Genomic DNA, 25,070 nt, shown 5'->3' with positions numbered 1-25,070 from the left:
TCCCATGCCTCTCATTTCTAGGGAAACTGCACCACTACTTTTCTTTCAAAGGCATTAACCCATGTTGTCAGTCATCTTTATAAATTAAGACGAACATAATCTTTTTGCTGGTGGAGCATTTGTGTCACTGTTGATGGCTGCTGACTGATCAGGGTGGTCACTGCTGAAGTTGGGGTGGCTGTGGCAATTTCTTAAGATCATGAAGTGTGACCCATCGACTGACTTTTTCTTTCACGAATGATTTCTCTGCAACATGTGATGCTGTTTGATAGCATTTTACCCACAGCAGAACTTCTTTCAAAATTAGTCATTCCTCTCAAATCCTGCCACTGCTTTACCAACTAAGTTTATGTAATATATTTTTTTAAGTTCATTAATTTTTTTTAGTAATCTAAAAATCTAAAAAATCCAACATGGGGCTCAAACTCATGACCCCGAAACCAAACACTGTATGGTCCACTGAGCCACCCAGGCACCCCTACGTAATATTTTAAATCCTTTGTCATTTCGGCAGTTTCATGGCATCTTCACCAGTAGATTCCTTCTCAAGCAAAAAAGCAAAGAAGCTCATTCATAAGAAGTAACTCATGTGTTAAAATTTTAATTCAAATATAGTAATAATTTAAATTCAAATATAATAATATAATTCAAATACAATAATTTATTTGAATGTTAACTCAAATATAATAATTTAAAAAATGAAACATTATGAGAATTACCAAAATGTGACAGAGACATAAAATGAGCAAATACTGTTGGGAAAATGGCACAAATAAACTTGCTCAACAATACAGGGTTGCCACAAACCTTTAATTTGTTGGGGGAAAAAAAAACAGTATCTGCAAACACAATAAAATGAAGTATGCCTATATATAATCCTGTTCTCCAAAAAAAAATTAAGACCAAAGCACAAAACATATTTATAAGTGAACATTATGAGAATAACTCAGGGTAGGAAACTAGAAGTTGAGATGAAATTTTTAAGAGGGGGAGTGTGCAGATTTAGTTAATTCAATCAGGCAAGGAAAGAAAGTGAGGTTATCATCAAAAAAATGAATTAATAGTATTTCCAGATTTCTGAAGATGATGACAAATAACTAGAACAATACTAACCAAGGCTATAGTTTAGTGAATGCACAGCAAGGGTCAGGTAAATGGCCAAGCAATTTGCATATTATCTCTAATTATAACATGTCTGTAAGGTACAAACTATTATCCAGTTTTATAGATGACAAAACAGACTCAGAGCAATGAAACAAATTAACGATGTGCTTATTAAGTGATCAAGCTCACTAAAGTCAATTGCTTCTGAATCCAAAGCCTATGTTCTTTCCACTATGCCATCTTGTGGATCAGAATTTAGAATGTGGTCATTTGTGCTGTTCAAGCTAAGTGGAAAGTCACTGATGTAGAACAGGTCAAGGAAGAGCATGTGAGTGATCATTACGAACACTGAGTTGACTCAAGAATGTTGTCATGAGGTAAGCTAGTATACAGATTCTCAGTCCCGATGTTGTCCCCTAAGTAGGGAACAAAGAGACCCACTAGGCTTGGACCATCGCCACTCTGTCCCTTAAGCCTAAGTTACTAATACGGTGTCTCAAGAGGTATAAAAGGATTCTGCAGCACACCAAAAAGATGAAGTGTGCAACTGTTGGCCAGCCAAAGGAATTCAGGACACTGGTCCTACCCTCCAATGATAGGAATCCCTGGGATTTAGAAAAATAATCATATCCTTCTAGAACCTTCATTCCTGGACATCCCTAGGTACATACTTTCGAGCAACTCTTGTATGTGGTACACAACTCTTGTATGTTCTTGACACCACAGTGCATATGAAGATAAACTGAAAACATTTTTATTGTCCATCAATGACAGACTAAATAAATTTTAGTCTAGTCATGTAAATACTACACTGCAGTGGAAACAAATTAGAACCACACCTATCATCATGGATGAATCTCAAAAATATAACATTGAGCAAAAAAAGTAAGGCACTAAAAAGCATGTATGATTTTACTTTTATGTTTAAAGGCAGAAAACTAAATATGTTTTTCAGATATATACATGAAGGTAAAACTTTATAAAGAAAAGCTAGTGACATAACACAATAACCCGTCAATGTTTACCTGTGGGGGAGTGATGAGGAAAAAGGGACTCTAGTTTCCTGCTAATGTACTATATCTTTTTTTTTTTTTTTTTTTGGACACACTGGTTTTTAAAAAACTTTTTTTTCTTCCAAGATTTTATTTAAATTAAAGTTAGTTAACATATAGCATATAGTGTAGTATTGGTTTCAGGAGAATTTAGTGATTCATCACTTACATATAACACCCAGTACTCATCCCAACAAGTGCCCTCCTTAATGCCCATCACCCATTTAGCACATCCCCCACCTCCCTCCCTTCCAGAAATCCTCAGTTTGTTTTCTCTAGTTAAGAGTCTCTTATGGCTTGCCTCCCTCTCTGTTTTTATCTTAGTTTATTTTTCCTTCCCTTCCCATATGTTCATCTGTTTTGTTTCTTAAATTCCACATGTGAGTGAAATCATATGGTATTTGTCTTTCTCTGACTGACTTTTTTCACTTAGCATAATACACTCTAGTTCCATCCACAGAAGGGAAATAATATAGAGCAGAAATAAATGATACAGAAACCAAAAAATACAGATCAATGAAACTAGGAGCTGTATCTTTGAGAGAAGTAACAAAATTGATAAACCCCTAGCCAGACTTACCAAAAAGAAAAGAGAAAGGACCCAAATAAATAAAATCAAGAATGCAAGAAGAGAGTTCACAACCAATACCACAGAAATACAAATCATTATAAGAGAATATTATGAGCAACGATATACCACCAAATTGGGCAATATGGAAGAAATGGATAAATTCCTAGAAACACATAAACTACGAAAACTGAACCAGGAAAAAATAGAAAATTGAATAGACCCATAATCACCCAAGAAATTGAATCAGTAATCAAAAATCTCCAAACAAGTAACAGTCCAGGGCCAGATGGCTTCCCAGGGGAATTCTACTGAACATTTATAGAAGAGTTAATACCCATTCTTCTAAAACTGTTCCAAAAAATAGAAAGGGAAGGAAAACTTACAAATCCTTCTATGAGGCCAGCATTACTTTGATTCCAAAACTAGACAAACTAGACAAAGACCCTATTAAAAAGGAGAATTACAGACCAATATCCCTGATGAATAAGAATGCAAAAATTCTTAGCAAGATATTAGCAAATCGAATCCAACAGTACATTAAAAGAATTGTTCACATTCTTAAGGACAGGGAAGATGGGTTGTTATTCTGTAAAAGATACATATATGTTTAAATACATGTTTTCAGATGTATGACTTTACTTCACATTAAACAAGAACCATTTGACAGCTACATGTTGAGAGTAATGTTTTTCTAACTAAAGGTTTGTTGTTACCTTCGAGGTTAAGTTTAGGAATTTCTAACTTCTAGGGATTCATAATGAAATTTATTAGAATAGATTTTAAGGGGCCTATTTCTATCTACCCATCCATCCATTCATATATCCAGTAACTTACCATAATTTTAATGACCAATGAATCTAGATAAAAGTACAGATTTGAATTTTTTAAAAAAATAAGTATTATTGAGAAAAAATGCAGAATTCTGTACTCTAACTCTTAGGTAAAAATCTGTATTTTTAACAAGAGACAACATGTAGTTCTTATAATCAAGCATGCCTGGAATTGATAAAGAAATTTAATAGTTCTCATAAATTAACAGCTCTCAATTAAATCAGTCAGAAATTAGAATTTAAACCCGATTCAAGTAAAAACTAAACCAATCTATAAAGATGTTCTAAAAATCAAATAGTATCAATGAATTTAAACAAAATAAAATATACCTGCACACTGCCTCGTACGCTGCAAATGCTCATGGTTTGTTTAACCTTCCCTCTCCTTCGAGATGCTGATTTTTCCCCACCACCTAGTGTTCTCAATTCCTCCTTATACAATATTTCTTTCTTTTACAATCTCAGAATTTGCATACTATCTGTTATTATAACAACATGTCTCTATTTAGTTAGCATGTTACATGAGCCAGAATAATTTCCAGTTGATATAAGCATACATATTGTCAACATAATTGTTCCTTAACATTCAGCGGATTGTTTTCAGCCTTCTCCATCTCTCAGCAAGAGCAAAAACTGCCATAGGTTGAAAAGACGGGGGGGGGGGGGGAGCTAAGATGGCAGAGTAGCAGGAGGACCCTAGACTTGCCTCAGACCTCAAGCACAGGTAGATAAATATCAAATCATTCTGAATACCCAAGAAACCAATCTAAGGACTAACAGAACAAACACATCTGGGGCACATCTGGGAGAGGCGGTATTGCCATTTCACGCCCTTACCCCTCAGCACAGGTGCAGAGACACCTGCTAAGGGCAGCTAGCCGGGACACTGGCTCTTTGCTGTGCTTCACTCCAAACTCCATGCCCCTGTGCTTTGGTGGGACTGCCCTTCTGGGACAAACCTGCATCAGTCCCAGAGTAATGAGACCCTCCCCCAAAGAACCAAGCGAGGGTCCCTGCCATGCCAAATCTCTAAAGTTTGGAATTTTAAAACTCAGTCGGCCTGCCTGGGATAGAACACAGGTGCACTGTGCTACCAGGCCGGCAGATGGCCCAGACAGACATGGTGAAGGCAGTGATCTACGAAACGCCTGGGACACAAACAGGGGAGATTATTAGCTCTTCTGGTAAGGCTTCCCAGGCAGCAGCAGGTGTGCACTCCCCTCTGTGCGGACTAGAGAGTTGGCTGGGGCCATTTTCCTCACCGCCCCTTAGCATAAACTAACTTCAGTAAGCAGCACAGTGCCAACAATGGTGGTCTGAACTACCTCCACCAAGCCCTGCCCCCTATGCTCTGCTCATGCTGCTTTTCTCGGGCAAATGTGTCTGACAAACAGAGCAGTGGGCCCCTCCCCCGGAAGACCAATACAAGCCCTTGCATGCACCATGTCCACTGACCACAGAGTGCTGCAAAGCTTCAGCTTTAGTGGAAAGAGCAAGCGGACCAGAGAACACTTAATTAAAACCTGCCACACTCTGGCCAAGGTCCAAACACTCCCCACTGTAGGCAAGGGGAAATTCTGGAGAGGAGTGACCTAAGGGAAAGAGTAGCCAAAACACAGCAGCAGAGTGCACACTGCATACACTGGAGACACTTCCTGAAGGCACCGGGCCCTGGACAGTGTATGACCTCTGCTTCATAAAGCCATTACTCTCAGTAGCAGGAAATGTAAAAGGCTTTCCTAATACATAGAAAAAGAGAGCAAGAGAAAATGCCAAGAAGGAGGTATTGATTCCAAAAGAAAAAACAAGAAGAGGTCACAGCTGGGAATCTAACTGAAACAGACATAAGTAATACGCCTGAATCAGAATTTAAAGTAACAATCATAAGGATACAAGCTGGGTTAGTAATAGAAAAGACCCCTTCTACAATGTCTCCATTTTATTGTAGCCCATTCCAGCATTATGTTTAGTGTAAAACAATGCTCCTGAAACTTTACCTGCTAGAATTATAAACAGCAGAGGTGAGGAGGAAGTTAGTGGTGACAGCAGGAGGGAAGAAGGAAGGAGACATGGGGCTGGATAGGACGAGGTTGGTGAAGTTATGGTTTGCTGCTTTTGCAAGGCAGCCCTGATGGCATAGAAGGCATCCCACAGCAAGAGAGCATCAACATGGACCCCTTGCTGCATCCAACACTGCAGCTGCTCAGTATCTTGCTTTTCAATTCCAACTTTGTCAACAGTGATTGCCTAACAAAACTCAATGAAAACACAAACTCTCAAGCCCACACCATGGACATCTGAAACCTCAATCACAAAACCAGAATGGTCAGCCCTTTGCAGCCGTGTATGTATTGGAAGGTGTCCTATCCACTAGGCAAAGGAGCTGCTGGATACGTCATCTTGCAATTCTTGAGGCATGAGACGTGGGAACCTGCACATGCAATCTAAAACCCTGGGTCCTGCCTGTCTCCAGTGCCTTCAACTGTGAGTGGGGAGAAAAGAAAGCCAGGGGGTCACCGTCTGGACAATTCCTTCTGATTCTTACTCACCAGGAGCAGGGAAAATGGTTTCTGTAAATCTTCTGCAGCTACTACACTCCATCTTCCTCTATGGGTTTAACACGGAACCGTTAGAAGAGGGTATCCTTTGAAAAGAAGATGGGATACATGGAGGAGGACAGAGGAGCTGGTGGCTGACCAACAGCCACTGCTGGCACACTTCAGATGGCGTGGACAGTGGTCCAGAGTGTGGGTTCAAGTTCCAGAGATGTCCTTAATGGGGGGTGAATCAGGCAATCTCCTTGTTGTGGGGTTATCCTATATAACACGGTGTGATCATAGTTAGATCCACATACAGAACTCTTGTTGTAAAGATGAAAACTACCCTGTGTAGAAAGCATTTAAAACGGTGCCTGGCACAGGCAAGCCCTCAATAAAGTTTCATTATTACTATTATTTCAATAGATAAAATATATAAACTAATGAAAAGACCAAGAATAAATATCTATATTCAAGAATAGCCTATAAAAAAGCTGTTAGCCTTTTAACAAGTATTGAGCACCCATGCGTAAGATTTTATGCTGGCCTTCCTGCTGTCCCCACTAGCTTCCTCCTCACCTCCACTGTTTATAATTCTAGCAGGTAAAGTTTCAGGAGCATTGTTTTACACGAAGCATTAATACTGGAATGGACTAAAATAAAATGGAGACATTGTGGAAGGAGTCTTTTCTATTCCTAGCTAACAAAGACAAAAGAGAGTGCATCTTAAGTGTCTGCAGGGTTCGCTGTTAGTTGAGTATAGCTTCATCATGTCGTATCATTCAGATGAATGGATTTAGATAGCAATAGCAATAGACTTAAAAGAGCAGGTGATACAAAGTGTTAAAAACACCTGAAAATTAGGAAAATATAATATCCATTAAATCTTTAACATAGAGGTCTTTTTTTGCAACCCTGCAATATGAAAAATAGAGTATTTTTACTCTATGTTACTATAGTAGGCTTTACGATATAAAATGAGAGACTATGTATACAATTATGCTTGCTTATGTGAGAGCCTTGATAAAGCTCTTAGTAAATAGGAACAATACTTTTAAAGTGTTCAAATTTCATAACTCATATTTCACAGTAGGGATATAGGCTGGGTTCATACATGTTAATGTGCCAATAATCCTAAGTAAGAATGCTGTGCTTAAAAATGAATCATTTAGTAGTCTTTGCAGTAAAAGGTTAATATGTTATTTATTTTTCTATATCCATAGATGGCTGTTCCAATTTAATTGTTACAGGTAGAGTAAATCTTAGTTCACAACCTTGGTAGCTTCTGGAATGTAATCTGAAACCAGTCTCCACAGGCAGCTGGGGGGGGGGGGGAGGCAGACCACTCCAGATTGGCAGGTAGCAAGTTTAATAAACAAGGGACCTTACACACAAGGCTGGTCTTGGATGGCTGCAGGCTGTGAGTAGATCTTTACACCCACCACCTGAATCTTATAAGTTCATATGGAGGACTTACCTGGGTTGTCATGTACACCATCCATGAGGTCTCAACACCACATTACTATCTCAACGCTGTGTCCTGATGTAGAGTACACATTCCAAGGACAGGAGAGGGGATGAGTCACAAATGCCCAGGTCCAGCTCACAGGTCAACTGGTGGTCACATCCTCTCGATGACCTCCTCCAGCATTAGCATGCTGAAAATTTCAATTTTTTTTAATGTTTATTTACTTTTTTTTATTTTTTGAGAGAGACAGACAGAGAGAGACAGAGTGTGAGTGAGGGAGGGGTAGGGAGCGAGGGAGACACAGAATCCAAAGCAGGCTCCAGGCTCCGAGCTGTCACCACAGAGCCTGTTGTGGGGCTTGAACTCACTAACGGTGAGACCATTACCTGAGCCAAAGTCGGGTGTTTAACGGACTGAGCTACCCAGGCACCCCAGCATGCTGGAAATTTTAGAAAATTATTACAATAACATACACATACAATAAAACATTGTTTTTTTATTATCAAAGTAATAAGTATCTACAGGAAATCAAGAAACGCAGAAAGTCATAAAGAAGAAATGAGCTACATCATTGTTCTTACCTTCCCAAAGTAATCATCCCTAAAATGTTGGCATAATCCATTTGTGTGTATGTGAATTTCTGTGTGTATGCATGCAGAGTGCGTTACAATACATCTTACAATAAAATTAGGCTATAATTATAGTCATACATTAATGAATATATTTTGGATGTAACAAATATTTCTCAAACCACAACTTTAGTAACTACAAAGCAATCTATTAATGGCTTTACCTTAACTCATTCAAACTATTTTGTTATTGCTTTAATTTTTCTTGGTATTATGATTAATACTATAAAATAGCCTTTCACATAAATGTTTTTATGTACATATGGTTATTGTCTGTTGCCTTGGTATAAAATAATTTATGTTAAGATTTTGGGTCTATAGGTGAATTTGGGAACATTATGCCCAGATATTTTCTTTCTAGTAAGGGTCCTTCTGTTTAAGCCCATATCACATATGAATGAACATCTTAGCACTGAATATTCATTTCCTTTAATCGTTGTCAAATTACTACATGAAAATTATGGCTATTGTTTTATAATACCATTAAATAGAATTAATTCCTTCTAGTACTTGAAAATACTAGTAATGCACTGCTCAAAACAAAATTTAACTTATACTGGCTTAATAGATTTTAAAAAAATGCAAGACAGTGTAGAAAAGCAGATACAGTATTGTTATGTAGTTTTAACCTCACATTCAAAAAGATCTGATTCCTCCTTTTGTAAGAGACACTTCAAATCATCTACTGCTAGTTCAAAACTATATAATTTATTAATTTCTTCAAATGAAGCAAGATAAGGACAAATACAAATGTAATGGGTACTTAGGCAAGCAGCCTCCCCAACTGGAAGTTTAAAATAACAAATGCAAAAAAAAATAATAATAATAATAAAATAAAATAACAAATGCAACGTATTTCCATTTAGCTTGCCTGTGGATTCTGTATTGAACATCAACATAGGTGAGTTGCTAGCATTCTATAAGTGAATAAATCAAAATTAACACATATTTTCCAGTACAGGCACAGTGAAATTGTTAATAAGGAATGATTCAAATCAGATTTGGCAGGGAGACCCAGAAATATGGACTCTGCTCCTTCCCAAGCTTACACTTTGAGGGTGTAACTAGATTCTTGTGGTGAATTCCCTAAACTTAATAAGCATTCTTTTGCTTACCTTCTTTTCTGAACATTTCTGAAACTTCTTAAGCTTACATCAACGTATGGGGAAGGCTAAGATACCTGAGATATCCAAAACTGATTATTATTTTTATGGCCAGTCTATCAAATCAGAATTTGATCCCATCATTATTGACCATCTCTATCTTTAAACTGTCACTTCCCCTGCACCTTCGAAGACAGTTTAGAAGTATCAATCCATTTCATTTTGTAAAAAGTTCTAGAGAACAGGTAGCATAAGAGAGGGAAACAGTAGCACAGAGAAGCTCAAAGGCATCTCTCCAGGACCCAAGCACGGGCAACCTAGCTCCCTCAAAGCTACAGCTCCACATGTGCCTCAACGGCTGCAGATGCTTGCCTTTCAGCCACACCAGATCCCTTTGGTACTTGCCTCTAAGGTAGGGTGGGGAGGGAAAACCCACTAGAAAAGTAAATATATTTTAATGAGCCACTTTTTAGTGTCTACAAAACCTAGCAGTTCTGGTGACAGATTTGGTAGAATCAAAAGTGGAAATGACCCATTCAAACATATGTTTCTTTGAATTTGAAGTTCATTTCATAATCAGGTAGGCATGGTCTTTGAGCTATTTTGAAGTGATCATATTTGGTTAATTTCTTTTTTCTTGAAGAATATTTGGCATATAATATTGTATTGGTTTCAGGTGTACAGCACAATTATTCAATATTTACATACATTGCTAAAAGGTCACATTAAGTCTAGTTCCCATTTGTCACCTTACAAAGTTGTAACATTGACTATGTTCCCTTTGTTGTACATTATAGCCCCATCATATTTATTTATTTTTTATAACTGGAAAACTGTATTTCTTAATCCTCTTCACCTATGTAGTCCATTCTCCTACCTAGAAGTGGGATTGCTGGATTGTATGGTAATTTTTTAATTTTTTGAGAACTCCATACTATTTTAATAGTGACTGAAATAATTTATATTTCCAACAGTGCACAAGGGTTCCCTTTTTGTCACATCCTCACCAACACTTGTTATTTCTTGTCTTTTGGTAACAGCCATTCTGACAGTGTGATATCTCATTGTGGTTTTGATTTGCATTTTCCTGATGGTTAATGAGGCGGTACATCTTTTCATGGGCCGGTTGGAAGTCTGTATGTCTTCTTTAGAAAAATGACTGTTCATATTCTCTGCCCATTTTTAGCCGAACTTTTTGTTTTTTTCATATTGAGTTATAGGAGCTCTTTATATGTTTTGGACATTCATCCCTTATCAGATATATCATTATAAATATCTTCTCCCATTCAGTAGTTTGCCTTTTCATTTTGATGATGGTTTCCGCAACTCTGCAAAAGTTTTTCGGTTTGATTTAGTCCCACTTGCTTATTTTAGCTTTTGCTGTACTTGTTTGATGAGACAGATGCAAAAGTAACACTTAGAATAATGTCAAAAAGCTTACTACCTTTGTTTTCTTCTAGGATTATTATGTTAAATTATTTACAATATCAAACCACAAGGCTGGAAAAGATAGGTTAAATAGCCATATTTCAAAATTCCTGAACAGATAACTCTTGTTAAATGTAAAGTTAAAACTAACTTCAATGACAAGAACAAAGAAATTAGAATTTTTTAAAGAGAAAGATTGAAATTTTTTTTTCAGAAGTTTAAAGTATGTTTATAAGGAGTGGTTAGATGTATAAAGATGCGGCATTTATATACCGATAATTGAAGACCCCAATGATCAGAAATATCAGTTTATGGGGTTTTAATTTTTGAATATTAATTACTAAATATATATGTTATATTACATGAAGTTTGTTCTCTGACCATAATGGAATTAAACTAGTGACCACTAACTCATGGATAAGAGAAAAACCTCCAAAACTTAGAAATGAAATATTTCTCAATAATCCATGGGAAATTAGAAAATGTTTTTAAATTAATAAAAATAATAGGTCTTAACTATGGTGAACTCTCTGGGACTGTTTATTTTTCAAGGATCTGCTCAACTCAAAGGCGATCATGCAGCAGTATCCCTGAAACTGACCTCATATTATACTGGGTTTACTCCCAAATACAACTTGGGATTGTATACAAATAAGCATAACTTCCTGGTACCACTGAAATATTTACTGATAACACTCCATTCTCTACCTGCAACCTGACTAATTTACATTTCTCATGTACATTTAGAGAACCCTTAAAATATAAACAGAAGCTTTCCTTTTCTTCTTAAAAATGTGATTACACCACTGTAAATTTATCGAATTCAAAACTGAATAGCTAGCTGGGATAAAATTTAGCTATGGGCAATGATCATCTATTAGGTCATATTGGCATCCAATCTCAAGATGATGAAATTCGCTGCAAAAAAACGCTACATAGGTGGGTCTTAATGAAGGACTGTGCACAGGTATGACAAACTGTGTCATGAACCATGGCGGGCACCCCAGATTTCACTTCTGTCATCTCTCAAGTCATCATTTGTTCAAACATACCTATTACTATTCATTCCTGGGACAGCGGTCTGTCTCTGCTACCAAAATCCAATCCAAGATAAAAAAAAAAAAATAACTTCTGCTTTTTAAAAAAGGAATTAGTGTCTTTTTTATTGTATGCATGTACTTATTCAATTACAGAATTATAGAATTACCTAAAGGTAAGTAATTATGACCTAGGGGAATGATCCCAAGAACCTAAGACATGATCAAATTTACAGATTATTTCTTTTCTCTTGGGTACTTTCTGAAAAACTTGCAACTATATAAACCCTTGATATTAAAATAATACAAAAATAATTGAGAATAAAATTGAAATACAAATTGAAACCTTCTATAGCAAACTTTAAAAGAGGCATTTTGTTGTGATTTTTGTATTAGGTCAAGTTGCTGAAGATTTTTTTAAGTAAATATATATTCTTATATTGTAACATTAATCATTTATTAAACCAGTTAAAATACTATTCTGGGGGCGCCTGGGTGGCGCAGTCGGTTAAGCGTCCGACTTCAGCCAGGTCACGATCTCGCGGTCCGTGAGTTTGAGCCCCGCGTCGGGCTCTGGGCTGATGGCTCAGAGCCTGGAGCCTGTTTCCGATTCTGTGTCTCCCTCTCTCTCTGCCCCTCCCCCGTTCATGCTCTGTCTCTCTCTGTCCCCAAAAAAATAAATAAACATTGAAAAAAAAATTAAAATACTATTCTGGAGTATCTAAAATAGTAAATATTTTAAAAATGAATGATTAATAGGATATATACTGTTCCTACAAACAATTGGCTTATCTCCCAAACTTTGTGTCAATTTAATGAAAATATCTCCAAAACGTTTAGTCATCTTCCTACCTTCTCAAGCATTTAAATATTATCCAAAATGCTTCAGAAAAAGAAAATGGCTAAATATATATTTTTTTAATATTTTATTTATTTTTGATAGAGAGAGACAGCACAAGTGGGGGAGGGGCAGAGAGAGACGGAGACAGAGAATCCGAAGCAGGCTCCAGGCTCCAAGCTGTCACCACAGAGCCTGACGCAGGGCTTGAACTCACAAACCATGAGATCATGACCTAAGCCAAAGTCGGATGCTTAACCGACTGAGCCACCCAGGCGCCCCAAATATATTTTTAAACAGTTATACTTGAATTTGTTCTGGACAGTGTAAAGACTGCATATTTTTCATCATGTTGAAACTCAAGAAAAATAATGCACATATTTCATAATGGTTAAGTAAATAAATTATAGTGAAACCCCCTGATACAATCTTATTGCCAACTATAAAAGGTATGGTTCCTTTTGCAAAAATCATAAAATGTTTATAATATGAGTAATTATAATGTGGATAATTTTGTTTTTAAAAAGTCTGAAAAACCTAGAGGAAATAAAATGTAAGCAATGTATAATAGATTGTAATAATCTGAATAAGTTGAAAAAATAATAAAAATAGAACTGCCACTGCACCATACACTTAAAAATGGTTAAAATGGTCCATTTTATATATGTATATATTATATTTTATAACAAATTTTATATGTATATTTTATAGCAAAGAAAAAAAGGCAAGAATCACTGTAATTTGAAGTCATCTATAGTAGCAGCAAAAACGCCTATTTACATTTAGAACGCCTAATACCACTAAATTAAAAATATAAAAGTAACATGTATTTGTTGTGATGACCTTGAAAAATTGAATCGAAGTTAATCTATTGAAAACCCCAGAACTGACAAAGTAGTCTCTTGTAGTGAATCTGTAAGTAAAAAGACCTTCTGAGTTCACCAGAGGCATAGTTTATGCACACTCTTTCAAGTTCAATTCTCTTAATAGGTTTTTAATCTTGTCTCTTGCAGTATACTGTGTTGATGAGTTTCATCAGTTTCTTGGTCACTTAAGATCTAGACAGCTGTTGTTAAAAAAACAAAAATTAAAAATCAAAAATTTAAAAAAGGGGGGGGGGGGCGCCTGGGTGGTTCAGTTGGTTAAGCATCCAACTTTGGCTCAGGTCATGACCTCACATTCCTGAGTTGGAGCTCTGCATCGGGCTCTGTGCTGACAGCTCAGAGCCTGGAGCTTGCTTCCAAATCTGTGACTCCTTCTCTCTGCCCCTCTACCGCTCATACTCTCTCAAAAAATAAATAAATGTTAAAAAAAATTAAAAAAGAGAAAGATCTAGATAGCTGTGTGGGCTCAATAAGAAGTCAAATCCAAAGACTATGAAGAATTCAGTCACTCTTATTCAGCATGTTGGTGTTGGCAACTTACTAGTTTCCTGTCACATATGCTGGGAATAGAAAAACTAACCTAAAAGTCACTATACAGGCTTTGCTCTAATAAGATAAATAAACATCTATTACTATGAGATAACATAAATATACAGATATCTGTAATTTCATGGCATCTTTTATTATTAGAACTGTAAATGTAATGTATTCATTTAATTATGTATTATCATGGAATCGATCATTAAAAAAAAAACTTGAGAAGTGAATGCTTTTCACTATGACTAAATGACATTTGGCAAAATCTAATCAATTTTATATTACCATTTTTGTAATCTACATGAATATATTCCTTATTTTATTCAGGCTATGACTGTCCAAACAAACGGTATATGATAGAATATTTCCTTCTTTTCTTTTTGGTGAATGTCAAGGATTGTAAAGGTCAGCTTGTGGCTTTATTTTAAAATAAAAGCATGAGACTGAATGGAAGCAAGCCTATAACTACAGTTCCTGGATAAATTTTATTAAGTATATTAAATTAGTTTAAATGCTTTAGAGACTATTAGGTCTCTCTCAATCTTAGCTTTCAAGGAATAGTTTTTGCCATTATGAAGTATAAAAATATTGGAAGAACAATGTTCTCACGAGGTTTATATAAGATGTGTAATAGACTTACCATGTTAATTATATCTGGATTAACAGATAATGTCTTATTGTATTATTACCCATCTAGTCTTCTAGTATCGAAAATTATAACAAAGCAGGAGATCAGGCGGCCTATGAGATTGAATCACTTTGACAAGAAATCTTACATTTATAAAAATGGACTCGTTTTGAATAGGTGTTATCTGCAGACAAACAATAACAAAAAATTCAAGCGGTCATGGAGTACACATATCATGAAAAATAAGGATTCCTTCTGGCCAAATTGTAGAAAGAGCCCAAAAGTCCATCAACTAATGAATGGATAAAGATATGTGTGTGTGTGCGTGTGTGTGTATTATCTATATACATACACACACATACACAATGGAATATTACTTGGCGATCAAAAGAATGAAATCTTGCCATCTGCAACAATGTGGATGGAACTAGAGTGTATTATGTTAAGAAAAATAAGTCTGAGAAAGAGAAATGATTTCACTCATATGTGGAAACCTATTTGAGAAACTCAAAAGATGAATTTAGGGGAAGGGAAGGAAAAATAAAAACGGAGGCAAACCATAAGAGACTCTTAAAGACAGAGAGAAAATTGAGGGGTGCTGGAGGGGAGGTGGGTGGGGGGTGATGGGCGTGAAGGAGGGCACTTGTTGGCATGAGCACTGGGTGTTATATGCAAATGATGAATCACTGGGCTCTACTCCTGAAACCAGTATGTCAACTAACTTGAATTTAAATAAATACATTTAAATAAATATTTAAAAATAGACTCTTTGGAATAGGTGTTATCTGTAGACAAACACAACATAAAATTCAAGCAGTCATGGAGTACTTATATCATGAAAAATACAAATTCATTCTGCCCCAATCCCCATTTCTTATCTTTAAAGCTACTCTTTAGAGATACCAGATACTTTGTCTTTTGGGAGATATTCTAAGAACCAAACTAATATGTACACCTTGTGTCTTAGTCCATCTGTGCTGCTATAACAAAAATACCATAAACTGGGAGGCTTATAAACCACAAAGGTTTATTTTCCACAGTTCTGGAGGCTGGAAGTCCAAGATCAGGGGGCCAGCCTGATTTGGTGAAGTCCCTCTTCCCAGATGCAGACTTACTGTAACCTCACAAAATGGAAGGGAGAGAGATCTTTCCTTGCCTCGTATTTTTATAAGAGGCCATTCATGAGGGTGGCATCCTTGTAAACTCAGCATTTCCCAAAGGTTGTACACTATCACACTGGGTATTAGGACTCAATATACCAATTCTGAAGGGACACAAATATTTATAGTACCTTATAATACACATGACAGTCTTGTGTGTTTGTTTTTAAACTTACTAAAGTCTTCATGTTGATCACATTTCAGTTCATACAAACCTTGTTCTTAATGACTGCAATTAACTGGCTACTTAATGGAAATTTAAGTTCTTTCAAAATTTCTATTTCAAAAAGTGTGCAATATATGTGTATTTATTTCTGTTGGGTATATACCTGGGAGCAGAATAGCTGGATCGGTTTCTTACAATAATGAGGTTGACTAATTTTTGTTGTTTGAAAGTCATCTGTATCTCCTTTTTTACAAGCTGCCATTTGTCCATTTTTACCTTAGTTTTTTTTGTTTTCGATCTGAGTTCTTTACAGAAAGATTATGAGAACTTTACTATATGTTGAAATATTTTTGAAATGTGTCATTGGCCTTTATTATTGGAATTTGCCATGCATTTTTTTTATTTTATGCAGTCACATTTTAGATATTTTTGTTCTTATCACGTGTTCCCTCATCCTGAAGAATGAGAACTATCAAGCTAAGTTTTCATTACGGCATGCGAGAGGAGTCGGTCAGGTGGAAACCTGCCAGGGGACAGAGACGCAGGGGTAGCGAGAGTAGCCCGGCCACGCGACTTCTTCCGACCGGAGGCGCAAGAAAGCCGGGCCGAAAACACTGGGAAGCGCAACCGGTTCTCCCAGGGCGCACACCTCCCCGCCGGTCCCGCCTCCTCTCGGGGAAGACGCGCTTCGCAATCCCGCGCCACCTGCGGGAGCAGCGTGCCGCGCAGCTGGCCGCCGAGGGCCAGCCCAGGACGCCCACAGGCCCCCGCCTCCCTCGCCACGCAGCTCGGCGCCCACCGCCGGGACCCCGGTCTTCGCCCGCCCTGCAGGCCCACTCACCGCCGGGCCCGCCGTCCGCTCGGCACCCGCGACGCCGGGCCGGGGTCTAACTTTGCTAGTGGAGCCGAGGAAAGAGGAGGAGCGGAGGAAGTGGGCAGGAAGAGGAGGGTTTTCCAAATTGAAAACAAACTAAAGCCTGGAGGGGAGGGGGCGGCGCGGGGTTCGGGGGCGTGGCCCCGGCTCGCCCGGACCCTCCCCCGGGGCGCGCGGCCGCGCGGCCGCGCGGGCCTCCGACCCCGCCCCCCGCGCTCTGGCGCCTCAGGTCGGTGGTCCCGGGAGGCGTGGGCTTCCGAATGAGAAAGGAGCGGGAGGGGGACCCGGGGAGAAAGGTTGTCGCAGCTTTAGAGTGAGGGGAAGAGAAAGGTAAGGGCAAGTCGACGGTTGCATCTAATCAGAGACGCGGGTTCCACAGCCTTGAGGAAGAGTTTTGCTGGCCGAGATTACAGAGCATGGAAAGGAAAAGAAAAAAAAACAAAACACCCACTTCGCCCGAGCCCTGTTAATTTGCCTCTGTTCCCACCACCAGACCCTTGGCGCGGGCCCAGGAATTTTGTTTTCTTCCCCCAAAGGGTTGGAGGAGGCCAACTTGATTTGAGAGGCAGGAAGGGAGGGACTCCGTGGGTGAAAAAGGAAGAAGTAGGGTTGCCAGTGTTTCCTGACACTGGGGTGGAAGGGGGGTTGGGGAATGCCATTGGTTAATTACCACCGTTCAGCACAAATGCTTTTTTCTAACTCCTGGGTTTCAGGTCTGTGGTGGTCATTGGGGAGGAGCACAATACACCAATTGGAGCTAGAGGAGTCTAACGGCCCCTGACATTATACAAAAAATCAGAACTGGACAGAAGTAAATTAGATTAGGCACTGAGGCGTACTTGGCGGTGCTCCACTACGGGAGAAGTTTGGAAAGGGGAAGGCATATATGGGAGTGGAGTTCTGGAATTTTCCTTTGTATGTATGCTAGTTGTTCGTATGCGTGTGAGAATAAATTTTTAAAATCCTGTTGTATATGTCGTTAGCACAGGACATTTCTCAAATGTAGAGATGGCATGTTAATGTATAAAACTAAAAAATAAGCACCAAAGCTTTGGCGAGCCAACGTCAAGTCTTAAGGACATGATACGATGATGTTCCTACATGAATAAGTCAGGTGATAACTGCATTACTTTTTAAAAACTATTTTATTTTACTTGATGCTTTTTAGGTACATCTTTTCATATTTGTTGTTATTTTTAACTGGTTGCTTTTATGTTGCCACAATCCACTTAAAGTTAATATCACTTAGTAAAAAAAATAGAGATTTGCAACAGTGCATTTCATTTCTTCAATCCTTTGTGTCACTGTTCCCATATTTTATTTATACATAAGATATAAACTCCATGTACCTTGTTAAAATTTGGCTTTCAGAGTGAGTAGTCTTTTACAGATATTAAGGGAAGGGGAAAAAAGGATAGCTTTTATATTTACCCCTGTGTGAAGGGAAACAAAAATAATATAAAAACAGGGAGGGGGACAAAACATAAGAGACTCTTAAATATGGAAAACAAACAGGGGCACCTGGGTGGCTTAGTGGGTTGGGTATCCTACTTTGGCTCAGGTCATGATCTCATAATTCGTGGGTTCGAGCCCCCAATAGGATTCTGTGCTGACACCTGGAGCCTGCTTCGCATTCTGTGTATGTCTCTCTCTGCTCCTTCCCTGCTCACACGCTCTCTCAAAAATAAATAAAATGATTTTTAAAATTAAAAAAAAAATAGAGAACAAACAGGGTTGTGGGAGGGGGTATAGGCTAAATGGGTAAGGGGCATTAAGGAATCTATTCCTGAAATCATTGTTGTACTATATGCTAACCAATTTGGATATAAATTAAAATTAAAAAATAAAGAAAAATAATAAAATATATTTACCCCTATGTGCACAATTCCATGTGCGCTTCATTCTTTCTTGGACATTTGAGTTTTATATAGTGTCATCTCCCTTTGGGGTGAAGAATTTCCTTTTGGAGATCTTAAAGTGCAGGTCTGCTGGCAATAGATTCAGCTTTTATTAGTCTGAAAATATATTTATTTTGCCTTCATTTTTCTTTTCTTTTCTTTTTTTTTTTTTTACATGTTTATTTATTTATTTTGAGAGAGAGGGTGAGTATGAGCAGGGAAGGGCCAGAAAGAGAATCCTGAGCAGGCTCCTTGCTGCCAGCACAGAGCAGGAACTAGGGCTCAATCCCAGGAGCCATGAGATCAATTCCTTGGGCCGAAGCCAAAAATCAGAGCTTAACTGACCAAGCCACCCAGGTGCCCCTTGCCTTCATTTTTAAAGGTCATCTTTACTGAATATAGAACTGTAGATTGGCAATATTTTGTTTTAATTCCTACCACGTTAAAGACATCATACGTTTTATCTCCATTTTTATCTGATGGCAGTAGGATATCACTGCCTTAAGATATCTTTTTCTGTTTGGTTTTGTGCAGTTAGTCTATATTATTTGGTTTCCTTTGTGTTTTTCTAGCCTGGGGTTCTCTGAGATTCATGGGTTTATGTTTCAACCATTTTTCTTTCAAATTTCTTCTCCATTTTTTCCCTTCTTTCTAAGGAATCCAACTGTATGTATGCTAGAACTCTCGGTATTGCCCAACAGATCACTGAGGTTTGCTTATGTTTTCATTCTTTTATTCTTTTGTTAGAATTGGATAATTTCTATGGTTCTGTCTTCAAGTTATTGACCTTTAAATCAATCTGCTATTAAGCCTGTCCCATGGTTTTTCCATTTCAGATGTTATATTTTTTAGTTCTGGTATTTCTATTTGGTCATTTTCTCCCCCAAATTTGTAATACAGTTTGATTGACTGTAGTTGCCATGCTTTACATTACACCTGCAGGACTCATTTATTTTATAACTAGAAGTTTATACCTCTTGATCACTTCCCACCATTTGGCCTACGCCTCAACCCCTTCCCCTCTGGCAAACACCAGCCTATTTTTTTTGTATCTATGTTTTGCTTTGCTTTGTTTGTTCATTTGTTTTCTTCCTTTAGACTCCACATATAAGTGAAATCATGTGGTATTTGTCTTTCTCTGACCTATTTCATTTAGCATAATACCCATAAGGTCTATCCGTGTTGTCACAAATGGCAAAAATTCATTTTTTATGTGACTGAATAATCCATTGTGTACATAGACCACATCTTTATCCGTTCATCTCTCAGTGGATGCTTCCGTTGTAAGTAATGCTGCAATGAACATGGGGTGTGTATATCTTTTCAAATTAGTGTTTTCACTTTCTTCAGATGCCTAGAAGTGGAATCACTGGGTTGTATGGTAGTTCTATTTTTAATTTTTTGAGGAACCTCGTTACTATTTTTCATAGTGGCTGCACCAATTTACATTCCCACCAGCAGTGCGCAAGGGTTCCCTTTTCTCTATATCCTTGTCAACATTTGTCATTTTTTGTTTTTTGATAACCACCATTTGGACAGGTGTGAGGTGATATTACATTGTGGTGTTGATTTGCTATTTTCATGATAATTAGTGATGAGCATCTTTTCATGTGCCTCTTTGGTGGGAAAATGTCTATTTACATCCTCTGCCCATTTTTTTTTAACTGGAGTTTTTGTTATTACTGAGTTGTATAAGCTCTTTATATATTTTGGATATTAATACCTTAACAGTTATATGATTTGTAAATATCTTCTCCTGTTTAGTAAGTTGCCTTTTAAATTTGTCAATGGTTTCCTTTGCTGTGCAGAAGCTTTTGAGTTTGATGTAGTCCCATTTGCTTATTTTGCTTTTGTTGTCATTGCCTTTGATGTCAGAGCCAAAATATATAAATCACCAAGAGAGATGTCAAGAGATATTTTCTTCCAGGAGTTTCATGGTTTCTGGTTTTATATCCTTTAATCCATTTTAGGTTAATTTTTGTGTATGGTGTAAGATAGTGATCCAGTTTCATTCTTTTGCATGTGGATGCCCAGCTTTCTGTACATCATTTTTTGGAGAGACTGTCTCTTCTCCCATTGTATATTCTTGCCTCTTTGTTTTAAATTAATTGACCATTTATACGTGGGTTGATTTCTGGACTTTCTCTTCTGGTGTATTGGTCTGTGTCAATACAGATAGCTTTGTAATGTAATTTACATCAGCAAATGTGATGCCTCCAGCTGTGGTCTTCTTTCTCAAAATTGCTTTGGCTATTTGGAATTTTTTTTGGTTCCAAACACATTTTACTATTGTTTGTTCTATTTCTATGAAAAATGACACTGGAATTTTGATAGGAATTGCACTGAACCTGTATACTGCTTATAGTTGTATGGACATTTTAGCAGTATTAATTCTTCCAATCCATGAGTACTGTATATGTTTTCATTGATTTGAGTCTTCAATTTCTTTCATCAATATCTTATAGTTTTCAGATTATAGATCTTTCACCTTCTTGGTTAAATTTGTAACAAGATATTCTATTCTTTTTGATGCAACTATAAATGGGATTGTTTCCTTAATTTCTCTTTCTGATAGTTTGTTGTTAGTGTATAAAAATGCAATAGATTTTGGGGTGCCTGGGTTGCTCAGTCGGTTGAGCGTCCGACTTCATCTCACGTGGTGATCTCGCAGTTTGCGAATTCGAGCCCCACGTCAGGCTCTCTGTGGTGACGGCTGGAGCCTGGACCCTGCTGCGGATTCTGTGTGTGTGTGTGTGTCTCTCTCTTCCCCTCCCGTGCTCATGCTTTGTCTCTCAATAATAAATAAACGTTAAAAATTTTTTAAAAATGCGATAGATTTTTGTATATTGACTTTATACCCTGAAATTTTTCTGAATTTGTTTTTTTAGCTCAGGGGTGTTTTTGGTGGAGTTTTTAGGGTTCCCTGTATATATGATCATTCATCCACAAGTAGTGATAGTTTGCTTCTTCTTTCTAATATGGATGACATTTATTTTTGTTCTTGTATAATTGCTCTGTCAAGGACTTCCACTACTCTGTTAAATAAAAGTGACGAGAGTGGGCATCCTCGTCTTGTTCCTGATCTTAAGGGAAAAGCTTTTAGGTTTTTGCCAAGAAGTATGATGTTAGCTGTGGGCTTGTCATATATGGCCTTTATTATGTTGGGGTACGTTCCATACATACTCACTTTGTTGAGATCATAAATGGATGTCAAATTTCGTCCAATGCTTTTTGTATATCCATTGAGAGGATCATATGATTTTTATCCTTCATTTTGTTAATGCAATGTGTTACACTGATTGATTTGCAGATGTTGAACCATCCAAGCATCCCTGGAATAAATCCCATTTGATCATGATGTATAATACATTAAATGTATTGTTGGATTTGGTTTGCTAGTATTTTCTCTAAGAGTTCTATATCTGTGTTCCTCAAGGATACCAGCCTGTAATTTTCTTTCTTTCTTTTTTCTTTTCTTGTACTGTCCTTAATTGGTTTGGGTATCGAGTTAATGCTGACCTCAGAAAATGAGTTTGGGAGTGTTCCTCTGTCTTCAATTTTTTGCAAGAGTTGAAAAAGATAGGCATTAGTTTTTCTTAAATGTTTGGTTGAATTTACCAGGAAAACTATTTGGTCCTAGGCTTTTCTGTATTGGAAGGGTTTCATTACTGATTCAACCTCTTTATTCTTTATTGGTTTGTTTAGATCTTCTATTTCTTTATGATTCAGTGTTGGTAAGTTGGATGTTCCTAGGAATTTAACCATTTTTTCCGGATTGTCTAATTAGTTGGCATATAATTGTTCATCGCTGTCTGTTATGATTCTTTGTATTTCTATGGCATCAGTTCTAGCTTCTCAGTTTTCATTTCTGATTTTATTTCCTTGGGTCCTTTCTCCTTTTTTCTTCATAAGTCTGGCTAAAGTTTTACTAATTTTGTCTGTCTTTTCAAATAACCAGTCTTAGTTTCATTGATCTTGTCTGTTGTATTCCTAAAGTATTTCATTTATTTCTGCTCTAATCTTTGTTATTTCCTTCCTTCTACTCACTTGGGACTTTGTTTTTTATTCTTACTCTAGTTCCTTCAGGCGTAAACTTAGGTTGTGTGAGATTTTTCTTGTTTCTTGAGATAGGCTTTTCTTGCTATACACTTTGCTCCTTGTACTGGTTTGCTGCATCCCGTACACTTTGCTATGTTCCATTTGTCTCATGGTATTTTTTAATTTCTTTTTTGACCCATTGGTTTTCAGTAACTTGTTTGATCTCCACATACTGATAATTTTTTCAGTTTTCTGCTTGTAATTGATTTGTAAATGTATACCATTGTGGTTGGAAATGATATTTGATTGACTTCAGTCTTCTTAAACTTACCGAGACTTGTTTTGTGGCTTAATATATGATCCATCTGATGGGAATGCAAACTGGTGCAGCCACTCTGGAAAACAGTATGGAGGTTCCTCAAAAAATTAAAAATAAAATTACCCTACGACCCAGCAACTGCACTACTAGGTACTTATCCAAGGGATACAGGTGTACTGTTTTGAAGGGACATATGCACCCCAATGTTTATAGCAGTAGTATCAACAATAGCCAAAGTATGGAAAGAGCCCAAATGTCCATTGATGGGTGAATGGATTAAGAAATGGTATATATATACAATGGAGTATTACTCGGCAATCAAAAAGAATGAAATCTTGCCATTTGCAAATAAGGAATCTACTCCTGAAATCATTGTTGCACTATATGCTAACTAATTTGGATGTAAATTAAAAAAAATAAAATTATAAACAAACAAACAAATACCCCAGGGACTTAATAAACTGATTTGTATTTTTTCAAATAAAAAAAAAAAACCTTAAAAAAAATTAACAGTAGTGGAGTTTCTAAAGCTTGAGAGATACTTTTGGGTGAGGCTAGAAATTTGGCACAATGAATCTGTGCAAATAAAATACTGGAATAAAAAAACAATGAAAATTATGACTTATGTAAAATGTGTACATGCAGAATTTTTGAGAAGCACCATTAATGACTGTAGTATTTTGCAAGAACTGCCAACACATAGTAGATTAAAGAAGACAAATTACCATGATTGCAACAAAATATTGTCCCCACCCCAGAAAGCAATAAGAATTTAGCTGTAGCCTCTTGTCTATATCATTGAATTAAATAAAGTGTGTGTGTGGGGGGGTTATTGAGAGTCTTTTAAAAAATGATTTGTCTAGTAATGTATATCTAATTATTAAAAACTGTTAAATTTTGAAAGCTATGAAATGACTGAAAATTAATTTTACTTTTAGCTTTAAGTTATTTTCTGTAATTTAATAGATAAGGTTCTATCCAAATTTTAAGAGATATCACATAATTCAATTACTGTAGTCAATGTCATTATTCCAAAAGGAAACTCATTTAATACAAATGTAAGGGTGCTACATGCTTGTGCCCACACAGATATATACATCATAATTTGTTATTTACATCTAAATTAAGCCACTCCTTTGAACAGATGTTAGCAAAAGTATTGATATAAAATATCTACACATATGCTGGCAATGAGTGATTTTCTAAGTTGAAGAGAAGGAATTAAGTAACAGGCAAAAGCTTTTCTTTCTAAATTTTGGAACTACAGTTTAACTTCTGTACAACTTTATCACATTGATATAATATCAATCACATTGATATAATATACAGATTTGGTAATTATTAAACAGTGTCGATAAGCCAAGAGACAGATACAACTGAGCTAAAATAAAATACTCTGATTCTCTCTGAAAAAAAGAAATAAATATGAATATCCCTTTTTTATATTTACAATTTAAAGGGTATTTGTGTTGGTTAATTAGTGAAAATATCTGCATTTCACTCATTAATTTAAGAATTTTAGGGAGGCAATGTTAGTTTTCAAAAAAAAAAAAAAATAGAAGTCAGAGAGCTGAAGTTTCAAGTCCCACCGTCATCAATTCAATTCACAGAATTCAAAGCCCTGTGAATTTTGGCAGATTCTTAAAACCTCACTGATGTCATTTCATTTAAGAACATACATCTAATAGTACTAACTCTATAGAGTTTTTAAAGAAGAAAATGTGTAACACTTTTAAAAATTTTTTAAAATTTTATTTAAAACCAGGTTGGTTGGCGTGTAGTGTAATAATGATTTCAGGAGTAGAATTTAGTCATTCATCACTTACATATAACACCCAATGTTCATGCCAACAAGTACTCTCCTTGGTGCCCATCACCCGTTTGGCCCATCTCCCTGCTCAGCATGCCTCCAGTGGCCCTCAGTTTGTTCTCTGTATTTGGGAGTCTCTTGTGATTTGCCTCCCTCTCT

At 36.9% G+C, this 25,070-nt stretch overlaps 1 protein-coding gene across 3 annotated transcripts in view; it reads right to left on the bottom strand.

The window, feature by feature from the left end:
• Positions 1-16,945, bottom strand: part of PLSCR4 (phospholipid scramblase 4) — a 138,767-nt gene extending 121,822 nt beyond the window's left edge. Inside the window, exon 1 of one of the 3 annotated variants that reach the window (XM_045503373.1) lies at positions 16,814-16,945. The gene's annotated coding sequence lies outside the window, so the exon portion shown is untranslated. Of the gene's footprint in view, positions 1-6,106; positions 6,126-16,813 lie in introns of those variants that run through there. The other 2 variants (XM_045503374.1, XM_045503370.1) reach the window with 2 other exon arrangements.
• Between the last annotated feature and the right edge of the window lie 8,125 nt (positions 16,946-25,070).

This window comes from Leopardus geoffroyi, chromosome C2, assembly GCF_018350155.1.
Source record: "Leopardus geoffroyi isolate Oge1 chromosome C2, O.geoffroyi_Oge1_pat1.0, whole genome shotgun sequence".
Classification (NCBI taxonomy): Eukaryota; Metazoa; Chordata; class Mammalia; order Carnivora; family Felidae; genus Leopardus; species Leopardus geoffroyi.
This window is presented reverse-complemented; position numbering and strand designations above follow the sequence as displayed.